Source organism: Tamandua tetradactyla, chromosome 16 (genome assembly GCF_023851605.1).
Source record: "Tamandua tetradactyla isolate mTamTet1 chromosome 16, mTamTet1.pri, whole genome shotgun sequence".
NCBI classification, from domain to species: Eukaryota; Metazoa; Chordata; class Mammalia; order Pilosa; family Myrmecophagidae; genus Tamandua; species Tamandua tetradactyla.
Window position 1 is genome coordinate 37,600,708 of NC_135342.1, and position 27,286 is coordinate 37,627,993.

Sequence of the window (27,286 nt, forward strand, 5' to 3'; positions counted from 1 at the left end):
AAACCCATAATATCATCACCATGATAATTTCTTAGAACATTTGCATCAATTCAGAAAAAGGAATAAAGAGAAAAAAGAAAAAAAATCATGCATACTATACTTCTTACCTCTCCCTCTCATTGATTGCTGGTATTTCCATCTACCCAATATATTTTAGCCTTTGTTTGCCCTATTTTTTTCTATACCCCTTACCACTCCCATCCATTGATCATTAGTATTTCAATCTAGTAAATTTATTTTAACATTTGTTCCCCCTATTATTTATTTATTTTTAATCCATATGCTTTATTCATCTGTCCATGCCATAGATAAAAGGAGCATCAAACACAAGGTACTCACAATCACACAGTCACATTGCGAAAGCTATATCATTATACAATCATCTTCAAGAAACATGGCTACTGGAACACAGCTCTACATATTCAGGCACTTCCCTCCAGCGTCTCCAATATATCTTAACTAAAAAGGTTATGTCTATATAATGCATAATCTTCCTTCTTTTTAAATGTAAACATTAAAACTTCAAGTTTTCTACTCAGTAGTCTCTTTGTTGCATCCCATAAATTTTGGTATGTTGTATTTTTGTCTTCATTCACTTCAAGATATTTCCTAGTTTCCTCATGATTTCTTCTTTGACTTATTTGTTGTTTAAGAGCATATTTTTTTTTATTTCCACATATTTGTAAATTTTCCTGATCTCCTACTGTTACTGATTTTTAACTTCATTCCTTTGTGATTGGTGAAGATACATTGAATGTGTTTAACATTTTAAAATTTATTGAGTCTTGTTTTGTGACCCAACGTTTGATCTATCCTAGAGAATGCCCCATGTGTGATAGAGATAAATGTGTATTCTGCTTTTGTTGGTAAAGTGTTCTATGTGTATCTGTTAGGTCTAATTGTTCTGCAGTATCATTTGAGTGTTCTATTTCCTCATTGATCATCTGTCTGAATGTTCCATCCACTGTTTAAAGTGGTGTATTGTCATATCCTATTATTAATTAAGTTCTATTTATCTCTTCAAATTTGTTAGTATTTATGTCATATATTTTGAGGCTTTGCTGCTGGGTGCATATATGTTTATAATTGCTATGTATTCTTGTTGAATAGACCTGTTTATCGGCATATAGTATCCTTTTTTCCCTTTGAACAGTTTTGACTTAAAGTCTATGCAGTAGTTTGCAAGCTGCCAGAATGCGATAAACCAGAATTGGAAGGGCTTTTAAAAGGGGGAGTTTATTAAGTTGCAAGTTTACAGTTCTAAGGCCATGAAAATGTCCAAATTAAAGCAAGGCTATAAACATGTTCAATCAAAGGCATCCAGGGAAAGATACCTTGGTTCAAGAAGGCTGATGACATTCAAGGTTTCTCTCTTAACTGGAAAGGCACATGGCAGTGTCTACTAGCTTTCTCTCCAAACCTCTTTAAAGGCTTCCCCAGGGCTCTGTCTACTCTGTTGGCTCTAAAGCTTTCTCCAAAATGGTTCCTTCTTAAAGGGCTCTAGGAAGCCACCCCACCTTGAATGAATGGAAACATATGTCCATGGAAACCATCTAATCAAAAGTTACCACCTGCAATTGGGTGTGTCACATCTCCATGAAAGCAATAAAGAGATCTCACCCAGAAATGCTGAATGAAGATGAAAGGAAATGGTTTTTCTAGGGTACATAATAGTTTCAGATCAGTACATTCCACCTTTTGAACCTCCAAAGGACATGTTCTTCCCAAATACAAAATACATTCATTCCATAACAATATCAGAAAGAATCAAACCATTCCAGTAACAATATAAATACAATACAAAGTCAGAAACAGTACAAAATCTCATCAAAGTTAGCTACAGGCATGGCCTGTCCTAAGGTAAAATTCTCCTCTGGCTCTGGACCTGAAAAACTCAGAACATGTTATCTGCTGCCAGTATACAAAATGAAAGTCATAGGCTACATAGTCAAATTTCCATAGGGAGAAATTAGAAGGAAGACAGGGGTCACAGGACCCATACATTTCCAAAAACCTGCAGGGCAAACTCCATTAGATTTCAAAGTCTAAGGGTTATTTATCCTCAGGGCTTTGGAAAGAGGCATTCCCATCTTTTCCAACAGCCTATGCAATGGCCCACTGTCTCCAAACACAAACTTGGGGGACATTGGGGAGACCACCTTTTTCTCGTCTGTAGCCTCTCCAAGCCTCCGGGCACACCCAGACTCTCTGCCATCTCCAGGGCACTCACTCACCCCCTACAGAGCAATGTGGTGGCAGCTAAGCTCTCCCCAACCTTCAAGGAATGTGCACCACTCTCTCCAAGGACTGAAGCAGCACAACTCTTCCACTGCAATGAGGTAGAAGGCCTACCCTCTGCCTTTGGGGCAAACTCACCCTCTCCAAGTGATTTAATACTTTTAGGGTGGGTCCACTCTCCTGGTCTGAGGTTTCATGACTTCAGACTTTGGCTTCCATAGTTCTGCCTCTGAAGACATTTTACCTTCACTTTGTCCCTTTGAACCTTTTAGTCCAGACTGGCAGCAATTTCATTTACATAGATCCTACAACACTCTTGTTAGTTTTCTATGCAGTATGCTCATTATACCCATCAGACAAAAGGAGTTTCCACAGATCCTTCCTGGAAAACCCCATCTCCAATTCTTGCTTGTCCTGTAATGGCTGTCTTCTTCCATGTTTGGTTAAATCCTCATGTGGGGCGCTAGTCTCTCTTATCTCCCTTTCTGGAAGCCCAGAATTTTCCAGACGATCAATTTCTGGTTTCTTTGCACCTAAGAGTTCAGTTCTCAACTTTTCTTTTTCCTTTCACATTTTACTATAAGCTGCAAGGAGAAACCAGGCTGCATATTCTGCATTTAATTTGGAAATCTCCTCAGCTAAGCATTCTGGCTGTCACCTTTAAATTCTAACTTCCATCTAACAACAGTAATCAATTTTGCAAGATTCTGTGCCACTTTAAAACAAGAGTCACCTTCCTTCCAGTTTGCAATGGCATGTTCCTCATTTCTGTCTAAGGCCTTATCAAAATTATCATTAGAGTCCACATTTCTATCAACAGTTTTTCAAAGCATTCTAGACCTTCTCTACCGTAAAGTTTCCTGACATCTCTTCCAGAATTTTCCCCTTGTCCATTTAAAAAGCTGCTCCAACATGTTTGGCATTTGCAAATCGCAGCAGCCCCCCAGTTCTCTGGCACCTAATCTGTGTTAGTTTGCAAGCTGTTAGAAGGTGATATACCAGAACTGGAATGGCTTTTAAAAAGAGGAATTTATTAAGTTGCAAGTTTACAGTTCTAAGGTCCTGAAAATGTCCAGATTAAAACAGGGCCATAAACATGTCCAATCAAAGGCTTCCAGGGAAAGATACCTTGGTTCAATAAGGCCTATGGCATTCAAGGTTTCTCTCTCAGCTGGAAAGGCACACAGCAACATCTACTGGCTTTCTCTCCAAACCTCTTTAAAGGCTTCCCAGGCGCTCTGCACATTCTGTTGGCTCTGTCTGTTCTGTTAGCTCTAAGGCTTTCTCCAAAATGGTTCCTTCTTCTTCTTTTTTTCAACTATTTTTATTGCATAGTATAACATATATACAAAGCAAAGAAATAAAAAGAAAACAATAGTTTTCAAAGCACTCTTCAACAAGTGGTTACAGGACAGAATACCAGAGTTTGTCATGGGCTATTATATGGTCCTCACATTTTTTTCCTTTTAGCTGCTCCAGAATATAGGAGGCTAGAGGGCTTAAATATTTTTTTATCATCACAATCGACTTCTTTTCCTTCTTTTTTTTTGTGAAAAATAACACATATGCATGTTATATATATGGTTTTTTTTTTTGTAGACACATCTTTTTTAATGACATCCTAAAATTCAGAGGAATGGGCCAGCGGGGCTTCAGGGCTCAGCAGCTGATAGAGGAGGGGCTCCCGACGCCCCCTAAGGCAGGTCACTGAAAGAACCTGTTATTTTAATATATATATATATATATATATATATATATATATATATATATATAAGCTATAAATTTCAAAGCACAGCACCACAATTAGTTGTAGAGCATATTTCAGAGTTTGACATGGTTACAGTTCCATGATTTAAGGTTTTTACTTCTAGCTGCTCTAAAATACTGGCGACTAAAAGTGATATTAACTTAATGACACAGCATTCATATTCATTTGTTAAATCCTATCTTCTATGTATAATTCCACCACCACCTTTCATTTTCCACACCTCTCTTTAGGGTTGTTTGGGTCTATGGCAATTTTAAATTTTTAATATTGAAAGGGTTTGTTACTAATATGGGGTAGGGAGATGGAACTACCTGATGTTCTGCAGAGGTTGAGCTAAGTTTCAGGACTTATCTGGACCAGGGACCCATCTGGAGGTTATAGGTTTCTGGAAAGTTACTCCAGTGCATGGAACCATTGTGGACTCTTATATATTGTCCTAGGTATTCTTTAGGATTGGCTGGAATGGTCCAGGTTGGGGATTGACAGGTTATGATAGGTGGTAAGGTCCACCTGAAGCTTGTGTAAGAGCCTCTCAGCTCTATTTGAACTCTGTCACTGATAGTTTATTAATTGTGCTTCTTTTCCCTCCTTCGGTCAGGATGGAATTGTTGATCCCATGGTGCCAGGTCTGCATTCATCCCTGGGAGTCATCTCCTATGTTGCCAGGGAGACTTTCACCCCTGGATGTCATGTTCCATGGAGGGGGGAGGTCAATGATTTTATTTGCAGAGTTGGGCTTAGAGAGACTGAGACCACATCTGAGCAACAAAAGAGGTCCTCCAGAAGTAACTCTTAGGCATGCTTATAGGTAGTCTAAGTTTCTCCACTGCCTATATAAGCTTCACAAGAGTAAGCCTCCTGATTGAGGGCATGGCCTACTTATTTGGGTGTCCCTAAAGTTTGACACAGTGTTAGAAGATTCCCTGATGGTACCGTTTAATAATTCCATATTCTTTCTCCCCTCCCTCAGGGGACTTTGCTAATACTTTTTGATTATCTGCTTAATATACTCTAGGATGTTTCCAGGCACTACAATAATTCATACAGGATTAAAGGACCTCTTTCTTATTCTGTGTTCCCTGAGTTTCAGTTGTTCAAATGAGCTATACAGATAGGTTGAATTAGATTATGCACTACAGAAAATTTCAGTTCCAGATCAAATAAACCTTTCTTCCAGTGGTCTCAAAGAGTATGTGTGGTTCTAAAATATAGAAACTGTCTTTCTTACCCCTATGCTCTGAATTACATTAACCCCAACCTGTTTGGGTTTGTTCTTATTTCTAAATATCAGGTTATATATATATAAGCCTCTCACAATCCAGAAATATTAATCACCACTCTGGACTTAAGGTATCTGCTCTAAAAGCTTGCAATCTAGACCCCTGTTTTATTATAAGCATTTTCTAAACGTAACCATACCATTGTTGTTCTTTTGCTTCTGGCTTATTTTCTCTCACCAAATGTCCCACATGTTCATTCCCATCGTTGCATGCCTCACGACTTTTTTCCTTTTTGTAGCAGCACAACCTTCGTACATAACTATACACCATTGTTCGCCAATCTACTTCTCTGTCAGTGCATCCTTCAGCCACCTGCATTCATTGGGCATCATGTAGAGGGCTCAAAGTCCACAGCCTATCAACATTCTCAATTTCAGATAATTTCATTGTTCCCAAGAGTCAGAAAACCAATAAATACACCCTCACCAAATAGGAAATCTCCACCTCCTCTTAACTCTTGTCTCTCCTCCTTAACTCTTGTCTCTCCTCCCATTATTTATCTCTGATCTTGCTGTGGTAGTGCTGATGATTTCCTTTTCAACATAGCTCATAGCACGCAATACCAGTTTTCCCTATATACCCTGGACTTAAACAGTCTTTATATGAGAATCATATCTTTGAAGTAATTCTTAAGAGAACTAATTCATATTTCTAGTGTGAATCACTGGGACATGTAGATCTATACAACCCCTTTCAATTCTGTTCATTTTCAATATGATAATATTACTTCTAGACCCACTAGAGAATCACCTTCACTCCTATCTATTCCCTTACATTGGAGTTCAACCCCATTAGCTAATAGTCCACCCAATACTAGTTTCTGTATATCTCTAAGTCCCCTATATTCTGTATTATAAGCCTCTGATTATACCTTTATGCTGGTCATAAAAGTGGAATCATACAGTATCTATCCTGTTGTGGCAGGCAAATTTCACTCAGCATTATGTCCTCAAAGCTCATCCATCTTGTCATGTACTTTCGGATGCCATTTTGTCTTACCACTGCATAATATTCCATCATATGTATATACCACATTTTGTTGATCCACTTGTCTGTTGATGGACATTTGATTTGTTTCCATCCTTCGGTGACTGTGAATAATGCTGCAATGAACATCAGTGTGCAAACGTCTGTGTCACTGCTTTCAGATCTTCTGGCTGTGTACCAGGTAGTGCTATTGCTGGATCATAGGGCAACTCGATATTTAATTTCCTAAGGAACTGCCAAACTGTCTTCCATAGCAGCTGTACCATTATACATCCCCACCAGCAGTGCATAAGTATCCCAATTTCTCCATCCTCTCCAACATTTAGTTTCCTGTTTGTTTAATAGCAGCCATTCTTATAGGTGTGCAGTGGTATCTCATTGTAGTCTTGAGCTACATTTCCCTTATAGCCAATGAAATTGAAAATCTCTTCATGTGCTTTTAAGCCATCTGTATTTGCTCTTCAGAAAAATACCTATTCATATTTTTAGCCCATTTTGTAATTGGATTGCTTGTTCTTTTGTTGTTGAGTTGTATGATTTCTTTGTATATACAGGAAATCAAACCTTTGTCCGATATGGGGTTTCCAAATATTTTCTCCCATTGAGTTGGCTGCCCCTTCACCTTTTAAACAAAGCCTTTTGAGGTGCAGAAGCATTTGATTTTGAGGAGTGCCCATTTATCTATTTTTTCTTTTGTTGCTTGTGCTTTGGGTGTAAAGTTTAGGAAGCTATTTCCTATTACTAGGTTTTGAAGATGTTCCCCTACATTTTCTTGTAGAAGCTTTATGGTGCTAGTTCTTGTATTTAGATGTTTGATCCCTTTTGAGTTAATTTTTGTGCAGGGTGTAAGATAGGGGTCCTCTCTCATTCTCTTGGCTATTGATACCCGGTTCTTCCATGTCCAATTATTGAAAATACTATTTTGTCCCAGTTCAGAGGATTTGGGGGCTTGTCAAAATCAGTTGACCATAGGTTTGGTGGTCTATTTCTGCACTCTAGATTCAATTCCATTGGTCAGTGCATCTTTCTTTGTGTCAATACCATGCTGTTTTGATCACTGCTGCTTCATAATAGGTTTTAAAGTCAGGGAGTGTTAATCCTCCTTCTTCAATCTTCGTTTTTTGGATGCTTTCAGCTATTCATGGTCTCTTTCTCTTCCAGATGAATTTAGTAGTTAGCTTTTGCAAATCTAAGTAGGTTGTTGGAATTTTGATTGGTACTGTGTTGAATCTGTAGATGACATCTTAACTATACTTAGCTTTCCTATCCATGAGCAGGGAATATCTTTCCACCTATTTAAGAACTCCCTTGATTTCTTTTAGCAATGTTATATAGTTTTCTGTGTACAAGTCCTTTACATCCCTAGTTAAGTTCATTCCTAAGTATTTGAATCTTTTAGTTGCTACTTTGAATGGAATTTTTTCCTTAACTGACTATTCAGCTGGGTCATTGCATGTGTATAGAAATGTTACTGATTTTTGCACATTAATTTTATATCCTGCCACCTTGCTGAATTTGTTTATTAGCTCAAGTAACTTAGCTGTAGATGTCTCAGGATCTTCCAAGTACAGTATTATGTCATCTGCAAATAATGAAAGTTTTACTTCTTCCTTTCCAATGTGGATGCTTTTTAATTCTTTGTCCTTCCTGATTGTTCTAGCTAGAACTTCTAGCACAATGTTGAATAATAGTGGTGACAGTGGGCATCCTGGTCTTGTACCTGATCTTAGGGGAGAAGCTTTCAGTCTCTCTTCATTGAGTATGATGCTGGCTATTGGCTTTTCATATATTCCCTTTATCATATTGAGGTAGTTACCTTTGATTCCTATCTTTTGAAATGTTTTAATCAGAAAAGGATGCTGAATTTTGCTGAATGCTTTTTCAGCATCATTCGAGATGATCATGTGATTTTTCCCTTTCGATTCGTAAATGTGCTGTATTACATTAATTGATTTTCTTGTGGTGAACCATACTTGCATTCCTGATATAAATTCCACTTGTTGTTGTTGGATTCTATTTGCTAATATTTTATTGAGAACTTTTGCATGTATGTTTATTAGGGAGATTGGCCTGTATTTTTCTTTTCTTATAACATTTTTACCTGGTTTTGGCATCAAAATGATATTAGTTTCATAAAATGAGTAAGGTAGAGTTCCTTTTCCTCAATTTTTTGGAGAAGTTTGAGTAGGATTGGTGTTAGTCTTTGTGGAATGTTTGATAAAATTCCCCTATGAAGCTATCTGGCCCTGGGCTTTTCTTCGTAGGAAGATTTTTGATGACTGATTGAATCTCTTTACCTGTGATTGGTTTGTTGAGATCTTCTATTTCTTCCTGAGTCAGTGTAACTTGTGCTGTGTCTCCAGGCATTTGTCCATTTTGTCTAAGGTGTCTAGTTTGTTGGCGTTTAGTTGTTCATAGTATCCTCTTATGATTTATTTTATTTCCTCAGGGTCTGTGGTAACACACCCCTTCTCATTTCTGGTTTTATTTATTTGCATCCTCTCTCCTTTTTTCTTTGTCAGTCTTGCTACTGGCCCATCAATTTTACTGATTTTCTCAAAGAACCAACTCTTGGTTTTATTGATTCTTCTTATTGTTCATTTGTTCTCCCATTCATTTATCTCTGCTTGAATCTTTGTTATTTTTTTTCTCCAATTTGCTTTGGGGTTAGTTTGCTGTACTTTCTCAAGTTTCTCCAGATTTGCTAAGTCCTCAATTTTTGCTCTTTCTTGCTTTTTAATGTAGGCATTTAGGGCAATAAATTTCTCTCTCAGCACAGCTTTTGTTGCATCCCATAAGTTCTGACAAGTTCTATTCTCATTTTCATTCATCTCCGGATAGCTACTGATTTCTTTAGCAATTTCTTCTTTGACTCACTGGTTGTTTAAGAGTGTGTTATTTAATCTCCATATATTTGTGAATGTTCTTGTTGTTTGGTGGTTATTGAAATCTAGTTTCACCCCGTTGTGATCAGAGAAAGTGCTTTGAATAATTTCAGTATTTTTATATTTATAAAGACCTGTTTTGCGCTCCAGCATATGATCTATCCTGGAGAAAGTTCCATGAGCACTAGAGAAGAATATATATAACCTTGTGCTTTGGGGTGCAAAGTTCTATATATGACTGTTAGGTCTAATTCCTTTATCAAGTTATTTATTTTTCTTTCCTTGTTGATCTTCTCTCTTGTTGTTCTATCTATATAGGAGAGTGGTGTATTGAATTTCCTACTATTATTGTTGAAACACCTATCACTCCCTTAAGTTTTGCCACTGTCTGTTTCATGTACTTTGGAGCTCCCTGACTGGGAGCATAAACATTTATGATTATTATATCTTTTTGGTGAACTGACCTTTTAATCAGTATATAGCATTCTTTGTCTCTAGTGATGTCTTTACATTAAAGTCTATTTTGTCTGATATTAGTATAGTTACTCCTGCTTTCTCTTGGTTATAACTTGCATGGGAAATCTTTTTCCATCCTTTCACTTTTAATCTATTTGTGTCCTTGTGTCTAAGATGATTCTCTTGTAAGCAACATATAGCTGGATTATGTTTCTTAATCTATTCTGCCAATATGTGTTTTTTAACTGGTAAGTTTAGTCCATTAACATTCAATGTTATTACTTAGAATGTCTTTCTTGATTCCATCATCTCAACTTTTAAAATTTTATTTGTCAGATCTATATATTCTTTTCCCTCTTTATCTTTGTATTCTTTAAATTACCTTTAGTGGAACTCTTCAATTCTGTACCCTCCTCCAGATCTTCCTCTCCTGTCTTCTTTTTTTCTTCAACCAGCAGAACTCCTTTTAGTATTTCTTGTGAGGTCTGTTGCTGACAAATTCTTTCAGGCCTTCTTTGTCTGTGAAACCTTTAATCTTTCCCTCATTTTTGAAGGACAATTTGACTGGGTACAGAATTCTTGGCTGGAAGTCTTTCTTTCAGGATCTTGAATGTATCATACCACTGCCTTTTCACCTCCAGGGTGCTAGTTGAGTAGCCTGAACTCAGTCTTATTTGATTTCCCTTGTATATAGTAAATTGTTTTTCTCTTGCCTCTTTCAGGATTTTCTGCTTCTCTTCAACATTTGACAGACTAAAGTACATGCCTTGGGGAAGGCCTATTTGGATTTATTCTGTTTGGAGTTCTTTGGGTTTCTTTGACTTATATATTTATGTCCTTTATGAGGATTGAGAAGTTTTCCCCCATTATATCCTCAACTACTCTTCCTAGCCCTTTACTCCTCTCTTCTCCTGCTGGGACACCAATGATTCTTATATTTGTGCACCTTGTTTTGTCTTATCATTTTCTTGAGTTCCCATTCAGTTTTTTTCATTTGCTGTTTTGAGCCTTTGAAGTCAATTATCTTGTCCTCTATATCATTTATTCTTTCTTCTGTCACTTCAAATCTGATGTTGTGTGCCTCTAGTATGTTTTTTATTTGGTCAACAGACTTTAATCTCTGTGATTTCTGCTATTTTTCTATTTATTCTTCCAAATTCCTCTTTATGCTCTTCAACTGTTTTCTTGATCTCCTTTATGTCATTTGCTATCCCATTTACTTTATTAAGTAAAGTTATATGCACATCTTTGATTAGTTGTTACAGCATCTGTGTCTCCTCTGGTGTTTTTAAGTGTTCATTAAGCAAAGCTGTATCTGTCTGCATTGTGATATGCTTAGTGATCTTCTGCTGTCTTCATGGCATGCAAATATCTTGATTGATTTACTTTGGGAGTTGATTTCTCTTATTAGTCTAAAACCTTGTGCTTGCGGGATAGTTGTACAGCAGGGAGCAGGGCACGGGGTGGGCACTCAGTGCAGTGATATGTTTCAGGGCAGGTAAAGGTGCAGGTTGGGGATGCTATGCTGATGCTTGTGAACATGGGCACCCAGAGGCCAAGGAGGATGTGGCTGTGCCAGTGCCCCGGTCTGAGGAGTGTAACCCTGGTGTGCACTGGTCTAAGGCATGGGACCCTTTGTGCACATGTGTAGAGCTGTGGCAGCAGGCCTACATTATGCCTTCAAGGATTGGGGGCAGATGTGACCCAGCTGCAGAGGTCAGCACTTTCTCAGAGCTGGGAAGTGTGGCTGAGGGCCATGTACATGCACGGTTCTAAGACTGCTGTAAAGTGCAGTTCCCAGAGCTGAATTATGTGATTGGGTGCCTGTGTGCATCTGTGGGCCTGGGAATACCCTAAACGGATGCACAGAACTCTGGTGGGGTGGAATGAGGCTGTGAAACACTATGGTGGGGGGGATGGGTAGCCTGGGTATGGAGGTTAGTGCCTGCAGCTTTTATGTCCTGGCAACAGCCTGCAGGAAACAGGGAGGGGGAGGTAGTGCTCAGGAAGGGTGTAAGAGAGGTGGGTTGGGCTACACTTGGGGTGGGGGTGTGGGGCAGGTACATGCACTGGGGGCTGGTGGGGTGGGAATACCTAGAGTCTGGGGAATGGGAGTAGATGATGGGGGTTGGGTGTGTGGGGTGTGGGGCAAGTTGCCGGTCATGGGATTGCACTGGTGAGAGTAGCACACCCAAAGAATGCAGCCTGGCTTACTTCTTAGTCCCGGGCTTGCATCTGTGCACTCCCATCGGCTCCATGGCTCTGTGCCTCTGTGCCAGGTTCCAGCTTTCTACCGCTCAGTTCCTCGGCCTCTGTAGCCAGGGCTGCTGCTTGTGGCTCAGAAGGCTCTCCCAGGTCAGCCGCACTCCCAAATTGCCAGCTCAGTCGCTCTCCTGCCCCTTTGCTAACTTTTCCATGGAGCAGGGCTAAACTTGAGCTAGTTTATTAAGCCATCTTCCCAGACACCCCAAAATGGTTCCTTCTTAAAGGGTTCCAGTAAGCAACCCTACCTTGAATGGGTGGAGACATATCTCTGTGGAAACTATCTAATCAAAAGTTACCACCCACAATTGGGTGGTTCATATCCCAATGTAAACAATAAAAAGATCTCACTCAGTAATACTTAATGAGGATTAAAGGAAATGGCTTTTCTGGGGTACATAATAGCTTCAAATTGGCCCAGTCTATTTTACTGATATCAGCATAGCTATCCAATGTTTCTTTTTGTAACTATTTGCATGGCATTTCCCTCCCACTTTGTCTTTGAATTTAAGGTGAGTCTCTTACAAACCCATGTAATTGGGTTCTGCTTTTTATTTCTTTCTACAAAGCTCTGTCTTTTAACTGGGGTTTTAATCCATTTACTTTCCAGTGACTACTGATTTTCAGGAATTCCTTCTGCCATTTTGCTGTTTGTTTTTTGTTAGTGTTTCAACTTATTTCTTCCTCAAGTCTTCCATTAATACTTACCTTCATATTTATTTATTTATTTTTGAATTGTATCATTTTGAGTTCCTCTCTTTTCCTTCTGTATAAATTTTTCAGACATTTTCTTCGTGTATAACATGGGGCTTAGTTTGATGCCAACCTAACTTCAATGTCATAGAAAACCCCTATTCCTATATCCTTCATTTCTCCAACCTTCTTGTGGTACTTGTTTACAAATGATGTCTTTATACATAGTACATCCAAAGCCATAGATTTTTCATTAATTTTTGCTGTAAGAAGTAAAAAAGCAGAGTTATATGCAAAAATAAATAAAAAAATACAATAACAGTGACATTTATAATTGCCCATATGGATACCTTTAGCAGAGATGTTTGTTTTTTTATGCTGCTTCAATCCACTGTCTAGTTTTCCTTTTCTTTCAGTTTGAAGAAATCCCTTTAGAATGGCTTATAGGGCAGATCATGTGGCGAAGAACTCCCTTAGCTTTTGTCCTTCTGAGAGTATTTTAATCTCTCCCTCATTCTTGAAAGACAGTTTCACCTGATATAAAATTCTTGTTTGATCTTATTTTCTTTCAGCTTTAACCTGCTGTTATAACCCTCTAGGAAATTTTTATTTCAGTTACTATGGTCTTCATCTCCATTTTTCCTGTATGCTACTTTTTAAAACTTCTATCATTTTATTGAGATTCTTACATTGTTCATTCATAATTTTCCTGATATCCTTTCATTTTTTTCTCCATGTTTTCCTCTATCTCCTTTAGCATATTGGAGATCCTTCTTTTAAAGTCTTTGTCTGGTATTTAGACTGGTTTTCTTTGTCTGGTTTTCTTCACTGACAGTTTCTGAAGTTTTATCTTGCTGCTTTGGATGGACCATCATTTCCTGTTTCTTTGTGTGTCTTGTACTTTTTTGTTGTATCCATACATTTTAATAGTTTAATGTGTGAATTCTGGAACTTAGTCCCTGATTTGTCTGTTCCTTATGTTTGTATCTAAATAGTGATATGACTGAAATTCCTGACTTCCAGAAGCTTACAGAAACAAACAAATTTATGTAAAAAACACCTTTCACAATTTCTGCAAATTGGCTTTCTGTTGGCTGGTGCTGTCCTTCAGAATTTAGCCTTTCTACCAAGAAGAACAGCCTGAGGCAAAAGTGTGGCTTCTTCTCCATCTTTTCTGGCTTGCCTCTGTCCTGGCCTTGTGTTCATGATTTTAGGAATTGCCCTCTTTACAGAAATCTGAATTCCTCCTCTACTTTCTATGAAATAATCTTCCATCCCTCGTAAGTGCTTTACTGTATTATCTGAAATCAGGCAATTCTTTGCCCCAGGTCACTTTGATTTAATAGTCTCCTACACTGTTTTAGGTGTCTGCAACCTACTTCTGCCTGCAGGCCAATTTCTGAGAGGGCAGACCAGAGGAGAATGTTCTGGTTTAGTTCTTAATGCTGCCACCTGATAGATTGGCACTTGAATGTAAAGAATGAATCTGGAAACAGGCATTCCAGAATGCACATAAGGGTTACTCTACTTCCTCCAGAACAGGGCCACGAACTCACAATGGGAGTGCAGACCAGCTCCACACAGCACCGAAATGGGGACAAGAAAGTGTGCCGTGAGCTTTTCCTACCATTTTTAGGTTCCATTTTTCCTGATTCAGCACTTCCCTCCAGTTACTGCAACCTTACTGTTTTCCAGAGTTTTAAGGAAGATGATTCTGCTTTTCTTTAGCTCATTGTTCAAAGAATTTTTAGGGGGAAATGGAACTCTGGAGAGGCTTGTATCTCCATCTTGGTCTACTGGAAGCCCACCTACTTTCTTTTTTATTGGGGATGCATGGTCCGGGAATCGAACCCAGGTCTCAAGGTGAGCATTCTACCACTGAACCACCCATGCACCCCACCTATTTTTTTTTTTGAACTTGCTTTTTCCTCTTCCTGGAATATCCTGGCCTTGTTTTATGCATGGCTCACTCTTTCTCATCTTCTATATCTTGCTTCAGTTTCACCTCCTCAGACAGGCCTTCCTGTACCACATTGTCTAAACATGTCCCATACTTCTCTATTCTCTTACCTAGTTTACTGTTTTGGTATTGCATTTATCATGATCACTATCTAATCTATCTATTTGTTATCTTGCATGGCTCCAGTTAGTATATGGCTCCATGAATGCAGCCAGCATTGTGCCTCGCCTAGTTCTTAACCCTGATGGGCACTCCATCTGGAAAAGTGAGCCCCCAAGGCTGTCATTGTCTGGAAGGTTGGGCTCAGACACCTGGGGCAGGAGAAAGGAAGCTGCAGGTGAGAAAGAGTGGGACCAGGGCCACAGCCAGTGAGGTCCTGGGCTGAGGGACATTGGGCTTTGCCTCTCTAACCCTCCCTTTTTTGTCTGAAAACACTGGGCAGATCTCTGAGCCCTCAGACAGTTTTCACACTATATCTGGCAGTCATCTGGCCTGCATTTCTTGAAGTGACTTCTGGTGGAACATGAAGGAACTTTGAATTTTTGAGACAGTGTTTTTTAATATAGTAGGGAAAAATAGAAAATAATCCCCTAATAGTAATTGCTTAAGATGAAGCGATGAAGCAATGAAGCAATGAAGCAAAAGTATTTGAGTTCTTAAAATTTACTTTTTAATAAACTTAATTTAAAGAAACATTTAAAGAAGGAATCTGGAAACTACAACCCATAGGTCAAATCTAGTCAAATGTCTGCTTTTGTAAATAAAGTTTTATTGGAACACAGCCACCCTCATTTGCTTACTTTTTCTCTATGGCTGCTTTGGTGCTACAATGGCAGATGCCAGCAATTGTGACAGATTATGCATGACCTGCAAAGACTAAAATATTTACTACCTGACCCTTCACAGAAAAATGTTTGCTGACTGGTTTAAAGTAAACAATAATACAGGTGATGTCTAATCGGCAAAAGAAATGAAGACTGAAATTTGGGAAAGGTGGTTTGTGAGGACTGGAGAGTTAAAAAGTCTGACCACAGCCCTCAGTGGGTCAGCAAGAGCTGAGCCTACAGCCTAATGTCTACATCTATCTGCCTTTGGGGGATAAAACCAGTACCAGGGGGACTGTTTGGAGGTGGTGGTGCCCTTGAAAGGTCCTTACACATCCAGGTGGAGCTCAGTATCTGCTCAGTGAGTAGGAACCCAGGCATCTCTGGCTCCATGAGGATGCTTCAGACACACTCACTGCCATACCCTTGTCCTGCCCACCTTCCCCTGCCTTCATGCCAAGCTGCTGGTTGGGGTCAAACACGTAGCAGTCTTCCTTCCTGCTGAGGTGGCCCAGCCTTAGCTGTAGGGCTGGGTCAGCAGTAAAACATTTTATGCACCTGCATGAGAGCTCTCATTTTGCTTAGGGGCTCAAGGGCTCCCTCTGTCTCCTTGTTGAAGGCTGAGTTAGAAAAAGTGAGTTGCCCCACTTGAGGCAGGGGCAGATTTATCAGGTGGTTCAAGACATTGAAGGTGGAACTACCCCCTTGCACTAGGAAAAGTAGTGAGGTGGTTCCAGGGAAAGTAGCATCATGCTTACCAATGGGCCAAGGGCCCATATCCAAGGAGAGGTCCCACCAGAGCACAGTTCCTGTTCACTTTTCCGTCTGTGCCTCACGAGGAAAACCGCAGCTCAGTAAACAACTCAGGGATGAAACAAAACAAAACAGCAACAAAAAGCATTTTTGCAGCTGTCTAGAGAGACCGCTTCTTGGAAAGAAAGTTCCTGATCCTCGGGAAGAGTCCAGAATGAGATTAGAGTGAGACTTGGAGGAAAGGAGGCTACTATGTTTAAGGTGAGTAGGCCTGGACCAGCCAAAGAGTGAGCAGCCTTGCATGGGAACAGTAATTATACTTAGAGCAAAAGGCTGTTTGAAACAATGATATAATAAAGCTCCCAAACTGATTGGGTAATTTCCCTTGGCACCCAATGCACATGAATAACACACACAGTCAAACAGAAGAGTAATCAGATTTGAAATATTTTTTTAATAATATGTTTGCCAGATCAAATATTAAAAATAGAAAATGGAGAAAAGGAACAGCCGCCTCCCTAGTGGTATCAGTTCCATAAATATTGCTTCATTAAGCTGTCTGCATCAGTTCAAAGAGATGGATATAAAAACGTGGGCCAAGGTTCCAGACTGCTTGTTAAGCTGGGGTGGAAGCCTCTGGGCTGCCAGCACCCCTTCGCCTCCCATGCTGTGCCCTTTGCCACAGGGAGGGGACATCAGTTAACAGCTAGAGCTGGCATGACATCTGCCCAGAACATGGCTGTTTATTGATTTGGAGTCAAGGTTTTTTTTATTGGTGTACCAGTGGCTTCCATCCCAGCCAAACAGTAGGGAATTAAAAATGATGGTGTTTGACTTTCCCAAGACCTTCCCTTTGTAAAGTTTGCATCAATCCTACTAGCATCTCTCTGAGGATAGTGCAGGATTGGGGTGGGGGGTGGTGGATGGACTCCCCATCACTCAACCCAGGTCCACCATCCATAAGGAAATAGTCCCTCTCTCGAAGACCATGTGACTCCTTGATGAGCGTCAGCAAAGCATTTGGAGTGTTGGGCTATATCTGTATCTCTGCTCAATTTAATGCCACAAATATTTACTGTGTGTCCAAAGCTGTGTACTAAAGAGCAGTAAGAGTAATTGCTTAAAACTCAGTTGTTGGGCTTTTTATTTCATCCTTTGTACCATCTTGGCTCAAGTTATCTATTCCTATCAGCAATGGCAAACATGCTGAATTTCCAAAAGTATGTTTAAATTTCATATTAGGTATGTGAACTCTTAAAGATGGAGGTGCAAATAGTCTAATTTTAGTTAATCAGTGATTCCTGGGTTTATGTAATATTTCATCTCCACTTCATGTCTATCCTTTGCCAAAATATTGGCTTTAGAAAATAGACATGAGAAATAAATTCAAAGGTTGAATTCACTGAAATTGTTGCTCTATGTGGTGGTTTGTAGTTACGTACCCCACAAAAACATGTTCCTACACTTAATCCATTCCTGTGGACATGACATTGTAAGTAGGAACTTTTGATGAGTTTACATTAATTAAAGTGTGGCCTACCTCTATTACAATGAATGAAATTCAGAGAGCGTGCACATGCGAGAGGGAAAGTCATGGGAACCAAGAAGATTAAGGTCAACAGAACCTGGAAGAGAAGGAAGAGGTCAGGAGAGGCCACCATGTACATTACCATGTGACAGAGGAGCCCAAGACCAAAGATCATTGGGAGTCAGCCCTAGAATGCCAGTCTTCAGGAGGAAGGCATCACCTTGGTGAGGACTTGATTTGACCTTGATTTGAACTTCTGACCACAAAGCCATGAGCCATTAGATTCCTGTAGTTTAAGCCAACCCATTGCATGGCATTTGCTTGAGAAGCCAAGGAAAAGAAAATATCTTATTTGGATTTCAAAGTTCAAATAGCTAGTTTGACTGAATGATAAACACTTCTGAAAAGAAATTATTTTATAAATATATACAGAACTCCTGTTGAATGTTCGGTGCTTTTGTGAATTGGTGAATTCTAAGATGAATCATTTATGGTGGGATGAGTGAGTCTGGAAAATCTTGGGAGATCACTGACATGGATACATCCCCAAGCTTGACTTCTTCCTTCTGTCTGTAGCCTTGCTGCAGGCATGAGACTGGTTGTCAACATGTTTATTGTCTGCCTATGTTTACATGCTACTCTGAAATACATTCCACATACATGCCACACTTTCCTTTCCATACCCAAGATCCTAGAATTATGAGGAGCAGGCAGGAATAGATAGGGGGCAGTTGATGCTATTAGAAGACAAGACCTCCCTGCATTCCCTCTCTCACTTTCCACCCAGGGTCACCTAAATCTCACTGGCCAACCAGTTACAGGGCTTGATATTTCACCACATTGTCATCCTTTGGTCTATGGAAGCTTTTAGGGGATGCTTAGCACCTCTTGTGGCTCTAGGTGGGGATGCTTCTTACCAGGCACAAGCAACATGCTGTTTTCCCCACCTCTCACCCCTGCCCACAGCAGAATGAGCTAAGTCCTGCCCATACTTTGTCATTCAGAAAGGCTTCTTGACTTCCCAACTTCATACATTCTCCTTCCTACGGTAGCAGATGCTGTCACTGCCCCTCCTCTATCCTTTTGGCATTCACCATTCATGTATTCACTATGGTTCCTGAGGCTTTTCTCCAGATGCAGGAACCTGCTTTGCTGCCTGCATGCAGGGTAGGCTGGAAGTATCCTGGAGTCAACACCTCTAGGAGCAGCCTTCAACCAGTGCCAACAGGAGTTGGTGGATAAACCCTTGGCTTCTTTGTCCCTGGGATGAAAATGTGCTGAGGAATGTTCCTTATAGTCTCCCAGAAATCCACAGCAGGCTCAAGCTCTGGCTGCCCTAAGTAGCCACCAGCCCATTCATGCACTCTGTTGGCTTTCTACTCTTGCCTGTCTCATTTCCCTTCCATTATTGTGGTTCCTAGGATTACCTCCAAATAATGGACTTGCTCAGAAATCTCTGTCTTAAGCTGTGCTACTGGGGAACCTAGCCTAAGTTTCTTGTCCCATGATCTCACTGGCAGAAATGTGCTCTGCTTGGATTGCTCAGTATGTTGCCTTTGGTAATGAACAGGCACTACCTCATTATTCAGGGCTCATTTTTATTTTGTCACAGGCCAGTAGCCCCAATGCCCAGTACCATTCATTGCATAGAGAAGGTGCATCATGACGGTCTGAGTTGATGATGGAAGGGTTGAGGGTCTGGTACCAGGGAGGAGCCTCAAGTGGGGAGACTGCCCATCCCTTACTCTGGTTCTGTTTATGCATTGCTTTACTGTAGGTGTATCAGGCCTGGTGATCCCAGGAGAGGATGGGTTTTCACATACACTCTGCTACCTCCTTCCTTCTCCAGGTCATCCTCAACTGGCATGGAGAATGAAGTGCTCCAGTTGGGTGGGTTTTTCTATTTCCTTTGTTCTTCAGCAGGTACAGAGAGATCCAGACTCTTCATACCTGGGGAACTTCTGGATATACCTTCCACCCCCAAGCCATGGCCTGTTTCTGGGTCAGCCTGACTCCTGCAGCTCTGACCTTGGGTCCTCTGGGAGTATGTGAAGGTCATTCCCAGGAGCAAGCAGAAGAACATATCTCGGCATCTCTCATCACATTTCCGGAACCATCACAGGTACAGGAAATGGCCAAGTGTGATTTCTGTATCACTAGCTGCAATTATTTGACAATGGGTTCAATATCGGGAGCTTCCTCTATTGCCCCTCTCCCTGGTAATAGCTCAGTGGTGGCTCCCTAGCAGACTCTGTTGTATCCCTACCCCTGTTCTCTGTCTTCCCACCTCTCAACAATGCTTCCTGACTCTGGTCAGATTTCCCAAGGAGGGGTCCAGGGCCAGAACAAATTGTTTATCCCCAGGCTGAGATTTCCCAAACTTTGGTCATTTTGTTCCACTTTCAGGATTTACCACATCTTTGCACTACTTGCACAATTATTTACTTAACATTTTTCTTTAAATTGACTTCTTTCTCTCTCTCTCTCCCTCTCTCTCTTTCTGAGGTTGGCTAGAGAAGTGTTAAAGAGGTGCTAAAGACTTATATGAACCCAGCTGAGACTTTCTGTTTAGTGCAAATAGGATGAGATTTGTGTAAAATTTGAAAAAAGAGTAACTTTCCTTCTCTCCCTCTATGGTTCAAATTATTCAAAGTCCTTTTATTACCTAACATCTTTCATTAGAAACTCTATTCATCTCAGGCCCCAACAGAGGTTTCACCTCCCTTTAGGAGCCTCTCCCCACACAGTTTGGGAGCTGGGGGCTTAGACCTCTGAGAGCATCCTCTGTGGGGGACTCAATTGAAGCAGGATGTTTCCCCTTTCCTGATCTTCTTGGTGATCTAGTCTGTGCTTCTTGCATTGGAAGGAACCCTGCCTTTCCGGGAAGCTCAGCCACATGAAGCTCAGTGGGGGTGGAGTGAGGGAACAGTGCTCAAACTCCTCACGGTTGGAGCTACTGAAGCTGATTTAGCACCCCTTTAGCCTGCAAGCACCCAGAGAAGAATAGGTGGCCATGGAAGGAGGAGGAGGGACCACGCCACTCAGAAAGTGGTGCAGGCAGCCAGTCCCAGGCTTGTTCCATGGGACACTCTGTCAGTGCTGGTTTGAATCTGTTATGTACCCCTGGAAAGACCATATTCTTTTAACCCATTCTTGTGGGAGCAGACCTATTGTTAGGTGGGACCTTTTGATTGGGTTGTGTCCATGGAGATGTGACCTAGCCCATTCAAGGTGGGTCTTAATCCCCTTGCTGGAGTACTCTATGAAAGGATAAAAGAGAGATGAAACTAAGAGAGCAGAGAGAAGCTAGAAGGTGAAATCAGAGAAAAATCTCGGTTGGAGAGAGCCATTGAAACCAACCCAAGAGAGAAGGACCAGGAGACACTGCCACATGCCTTCCCATATGACAGAGGAACCCAGCATGCCATCGACCTTTCCTCAGAGAAGGTATCCTCTTGTTGATGCTTTAATTTGGACATTTTCATAGCCTTAGAACTGTAAATTTGTAACCTAGTAAAACCCCATTGAAAAAGCCAACCCATTTCTGGTATATTGCATTCCAGCAACTTAAGCAAACCAAAACACTGACATTGCTTTGTTTGTAGGCAGGAGGCTGGGTTTCAACACTCCATGGTGTTTTGCTAGTGTGCACCTTTGTCTTCTCAGGGTTTCCCAGGGTCCCCAGTGACTCTCCCCACCCCTGCTTTTTTTTTTTTTTTTTTTTTTTTTTTACCTCCTCTGGCTTTTCTCAGTAGATACAGGCTCAGGCCAGTATCAGTGTCTTGCTTCCCAGAAGGTGGATCGGTAGGAAGTACAAATGGGCAGTGCCATCCTTAGGTCTGGGTTAAATAGGAAAGTTGTTCTATAAACCTGGGATAGGGAGGTCATCCCAAGACAAGTTCCTGCTGCTTTTGCTCACCAAGGGGAGCACCTCACTCCCAAGGAGGGGTCCACCTGCAGGGCACTGGTATCTCCCAAAGAGCACCCACTCCCACCCCAAGGCCATGCCCAGTAATGCTAAAGTCCATGAAGAGACTCAGACTGCTGGTGCCAGGGCCAGTGGCCTTGTCATCTTTTATCAGAGGGGAAATTGCCTACCTGCTGACTATTTAAGGGTGGTCTCCCTTCCCTTTGATAACTCCAAATAGAGAGTGCCATGGGCTATTGTGGTGATGCTCCCTGAGTTGTGTCACCCAGGCATCACCAGGAAGTGTTCTACATGAAAGGACATGTCTAATGTTACGGTGTATGTGGAGGATTTGTCACACAGAATTGTCCATGAGATCTAAGCTGTTACTGAAAGCACTTCAGATAATAAATCATCATTTTGTATTAAATGAAGAGGCATCCCCTTTCTCAGGATGGCTGTTCCTCATAATCATGATAAATGGAAAATCCTGGACAGGTGAATTTTAATAGGCATACAAATGCACTCAGATTAATTAGATTACAGTTTCAAAAAACTTTTTGCTCTTGCTCCATAAATCTAAATGGAGACCTCTAAAAGATAATAACCATCCACACACTAAAATGCATTATGACATAATAAAAGATTATTGATGCACATATGCAGTTAGCCGTTATGTTGGATACGGTGGGATAGCATACAAATATTCCCAGGGCTAGAAGTGTATATTTGGTGAAAGTGTGGAGTGAATGGACTGAAGAAGCTCAGTGCATATTTCTATTTCTGAAGGGATTTTTTAAGACGACAATTCTTCCCTTGCTAACCCTTTCAAAAGCAAGGAAGTTAGATTACAGATACGCCAAGCATGTCATCGTCATACCTTCTGGCTTGGAAAGAGAAGTAAAGGATGCTCTTTGTTGAAAAAAAAGGGGAAATGATTGGGGAAGAAATGCATCTTCAGATAAACCTTGAGATTCTGGAAGTGAAGCAGCCACTCCTAAATGCTGCCTTCCTTTTCTATATCTGACCCTGAGGTTCATATGATTTCTGGGGTGAGAAAAGAAATATTCCACCATTAGGGAAATTATACATTGGCCTTTATGGAAAGTTTACCATTTAGAAATATCTAAAAGGCAGAAAAATATAGAAAGGAAGAAGTGTAATTAAGAGACAATTTGTCATTATAATATTTTCTGATAATAAACAATATAAGCACTCTGTCCTTGTTCAACATAATAATAGGTGGCAGGAAAAGGAAAGGAAGCAGGTAAAGGAGGCCCAGTAAGGGGGAGACATTGGTCAAAGGTAGAATTGCCAGATTTAGCAAATAAAATAAAGGACTCCCAGTTAAATATGATTATTTTTTAGTATAAGCATGCCTTTTATATAAAAAGCATATGAATAATTTAGTATAAGCATATCTCGTATAAAAAAAGTATTTATTTATCTGAAATTCAAATTTAACGGGCATCTTGTATTTTATCTGGCAATCCTAGCCCAGGTCAAAGCCACTGTTCTAGTTTGCAAGTTGCTGGAATGTGATATCCAGAAGCAGAATGGCTTTTAAAAGGGGGAATTTATTAAGTTGCAGGTTTACAGTTCTAAGGCCATGAAAATGTCCAAATTAAGGCAAGACTATGAAAATGTCCAAATCAAGGCAGCACCAAGCAGTTACCTTCACTCAAGAAAGGCTGATGAAGTTCAGGGCTTCTCTTTTAGCTGGAAGCCCACAAGGCGAAGTCTGCTAGCTTTTTCCCCCCAGTTTCTTGTTTCATGAAGCTCCCCCAGGGGTGTTTTCCTTCTTCATCACCCAAGGTGTCTGGCTGTGTGAGCTCTGTAACTTTTTCCAAAATGGTTGCCTCTTAAAAGGCTCCAGTAAGCAACCCTACCTTGAATGGGTGGAGACACATCTCCATGGAAACCATCTAATGAAACGTTACCACCCACAACAGGGTGGGTCACATCTCTATGGAAACAATCAAAAACCTCCCACAGATTCAAATTGGCACAGCCACATAGCTATGAACTGGCAGGATCAAGGCTTGAATCTACTACAATATGGTTGTTTTGGTGGTTTTTATCCTAAATTTCTTGCCCAATTGATCACCAAAGTACACCTCAGAATGATTGTTTCCATCCAAAAGGGGGTTATGTGTCAAAAGCACCAACCTGACATTCCTGTTGGCTGAAGGCACTGTGGGAATAAAGGGATGTGTTCTCCTACCTCAACATGGCACACAGCTGCCAAACTATATACTACAGTGTCTTCTGGGGCTTCGCTGGAGAAGAGACCTGTTCCTATGCAGCAACTCAGACACAGCACAACTCGCTGTGAAGGCTGTGAGGAGAAGGGATGGGTTTGAGGCATGCTGGGGAAGTGTTGTTTTTTTTTTTTATCATTTCTCTCAACGTCAGGGTAATTGGAGTCTGTTACAGCCTACCCTGCTTTGAATTATCCTCCTCAGCCTGTGTGTCCTGTCCTAGCATGTAAACCTATTATTTCTCTGCTGTCTTTCCTTTCATACCACTCCAAACACTCCCAAATAAACTGTGTGTGCCCGTTTGGAGCACAAACAATATTTGTTTGCCTTAAATAAGCTGTCCTACCTCTTTTGTTTATGATAACCTCTGCAAAACCTAAAATTCATGCAAGAGGGATATTTAGGCTTTCTCTCTCATTCTTTCTGACCTGTAGCTCCATGTAGCTTAGAGAATTATTCCCCACTGTTCACATTTTCAACAAGTTAAGCAGGAATTTTCATTTAAAAGCCTGGCTTTGGTAAGTGACTGTGTATATTTAAAGACTGCAATTAAGGGGCTGTCAGTCAGAGTTCCAATTAGAAATCCTAGCTTTGAAGTTTATGAATGGGGCTCTTTAGCTTACAACATGTTTTGAAATGTGACATTTGGTTGTAACATTCAGGAAGATTTTTACTTAAAAAAAAAAAGACTTTATTGCAAAGCAGTAAATAGAGGGGGATTCCAAACTCAATGCACACATGGGGATTGGAGGAAGTAGAATTGATACTTGATTGAAGGGAAAGGAGGAGCTGGTAGACAAAGAGAAGTCCAGACAGTGGGGTTGGGTCTTCTCTTGGGAGAAAGGAGGCAGGTTCAAGGAGGTGAGGTCTACCCCACATATTCTAAAAATACCTTTTCTGGTTTCATTCATTCAACTCTTTCTTTATATATCTTAAATTTAAAAAATTGCAAAAAATACAGGAAAGCACAAGGAGATTACGACTCCATTCATTTATTTAACAAAGATTTATTGAGAAAATATAGATTCCCTTTTAACTGCATTGAGCAGTTAGGTTGCATAATTTCTAGAATTCTGAAATAATGGAAAATCATTTAAACTATAACTTTGTTTTTTATTAGTCCAGTTATCTTACAATTAAATGAACTTTTAAATGTTATATTTGTCTAGAAAAGTGTCTAGCTTCTGACTTAAGCCAGAAGATTTTTTAAGTTCATTCTGGTTTGAACTGGAAATGGCAACTCAGCTCCAGTTTGGACTCTAGCTGCTGGTGTATTTTCTTGAGGCTTCCCTAACTCCATCTCCTTTTCTTCCTGAACTCCAGACTTTGTCAGGAGGATATGCCCTCTATCTTCCTTCTTCATCCTCAAAACTCTGGTGATAAGTGACAAAACATCTTTTTAAATGAACAATGCACAATTTCATGTTAATCATCTCATAGCAATTGGAATCTATTAAATTCAGCAAATAGGCACTGTGCTAGGAATGGGACAAAAGGAGTGAATGGACCCAGCTACACAGCTGAACCTCTCCGATATGCTGAGCACATGAAGACAGGCATGAATGAGTTGGCATTGCATCATTCTAATTATATGAAGGTCTCCAACAGGTAAAACTAAATTAAAGTGTCAGGAAGAGGCCAGTGGTTGCCTCAGGTGGGGGTGAGGGTATTGATTGGAAAAGGACATGAGGACTTTCTAGGGGTGAGAGAGATGTTTTTTATCTTGATTGTATTTGTGGTTACATGGGTAGAGCCCACAGGTGAATATTTGTTAAAATTAACCAAACTACACACTTAAATAGGTGCATTTTAGTGCATGCAAACTAGATATCAATATCTCATTGTATTGGATCATGTTTTTAAATATATTTATAAAAGCTTGTCCCTAGGAAACTGACATCTCATGTGGGAGTCAGATATATATGAGAACTTTGAGCCACATAAGCACAAGAATGGATTAATCAATGCTCTTGGATTGAGGGGGAGCAGAGAAGCAACCTTGAATACGAGATGACAAAACAGGGAAGGACAACTCAGTTGGAGGAATGATCTGAATTTACTCCATGATGAGACATGGATCACATACCTCTGTATGATCACATACCTGATGGTTGAGACACTCAGGAAGAAGAATGAACCTTGCACCAGAAGAAGCTCCCCATCCAGTGGAGGAGAATGAGACACAAGCCATACCTAACGTGGGCAACGGAATGGAGAAGTAGAAATGCCCAGTGGTTCAAGAAGAGAGAGGAATAAGGTGGATTGGAGCAGAGAGTTTATGACCAGGAAAGGTTATAAATGATGGTAGACCCATGTCTTGATGAAGTTTGTGTGCTGGGCTAAGGGTTAAGGCTTCACCTTGAAGCTAAAGAAGGACAGCGATTTCAGCATTAGAGTAGGGTAGAGAAGTGACATTCTCAAAGTTTAGTTTTAGTAAAATTGTACAAAGTTTCCAACACGGACTGTTTGGCCACTTTTATTCCCCAAGAAACAGTGTTCAAGGGGAACTGCAAAGGAGGCAGGGAGACCAGACAGGGGTTGTTGCAACAGTTCAGGACAGAGGTGATAAATTGGCTGCCCAAGTTTTGGCCCAGCTTGTGGCATGCTTTGTTTAATGTCTATCAGTTGATAATGAATAAACAAAATGTGGTATGTGCGTACAATGGAATATTATTCAGCAAAAAAAAAAAAGAAATACTGATAGATGCCAGAACGTGGGTGGACCTTGAAAACATTATACTAAGTAAAATAAGCTAGTCACAAAAGATTTTGTATTTTATGATTGCATTAGATGAAATGCCCAGAATAGACAGGTCTATAGAGACAAAAAGGAGACTAGTGTTGTCTAGGGCCTTTAGGAGTTTGGGGATGAATGAAGGATGACTGCTAATGGTACAAGCTATCTTATGGGGATGATGAAAATGTTCTAAAATTAGATCACAGTGATGGTTGCCCAACTCTATATTTCATACTCTAAACAGGTGAATGATATAGAATATAAATTATATCTCAATAAAGGTGTTTAAAAAACAACGTGGATAATTTGTGAGCATTTAAAATTGATTATATTTCATCTAGGAAATCCAGGAATTCAGACCATCTTAAAAGAGATCTAGCAACCGTAGGCTTCGACCCCTGCAGAACCACCATCAGTGGGATTGGGCCGCATGAGCTAATTAGTTTACCCCTGGCCTCACCCCACCCTGTTATTCATCTCAGGATGGACCTCTGTGACTTCTTGAACATTTTAGGGAAAGCATAGAAAGCAAAATGTTTAGCACCAACATTTTGGCCTTACTATGGGCCAAGGACGATGGGAATGTCACTGTGACCACTAATTATTGTTGGAGTGTATATTACTCCTTCAACTCTGCCAGTCTTTGTTTCATGAATTTTGGAGCTCTGTTATTAACTGTACATATACTTATAATTGTTATATATTCTTGGTTCATTGACCCTTTTTTCACTGTAAAATGTACTTATT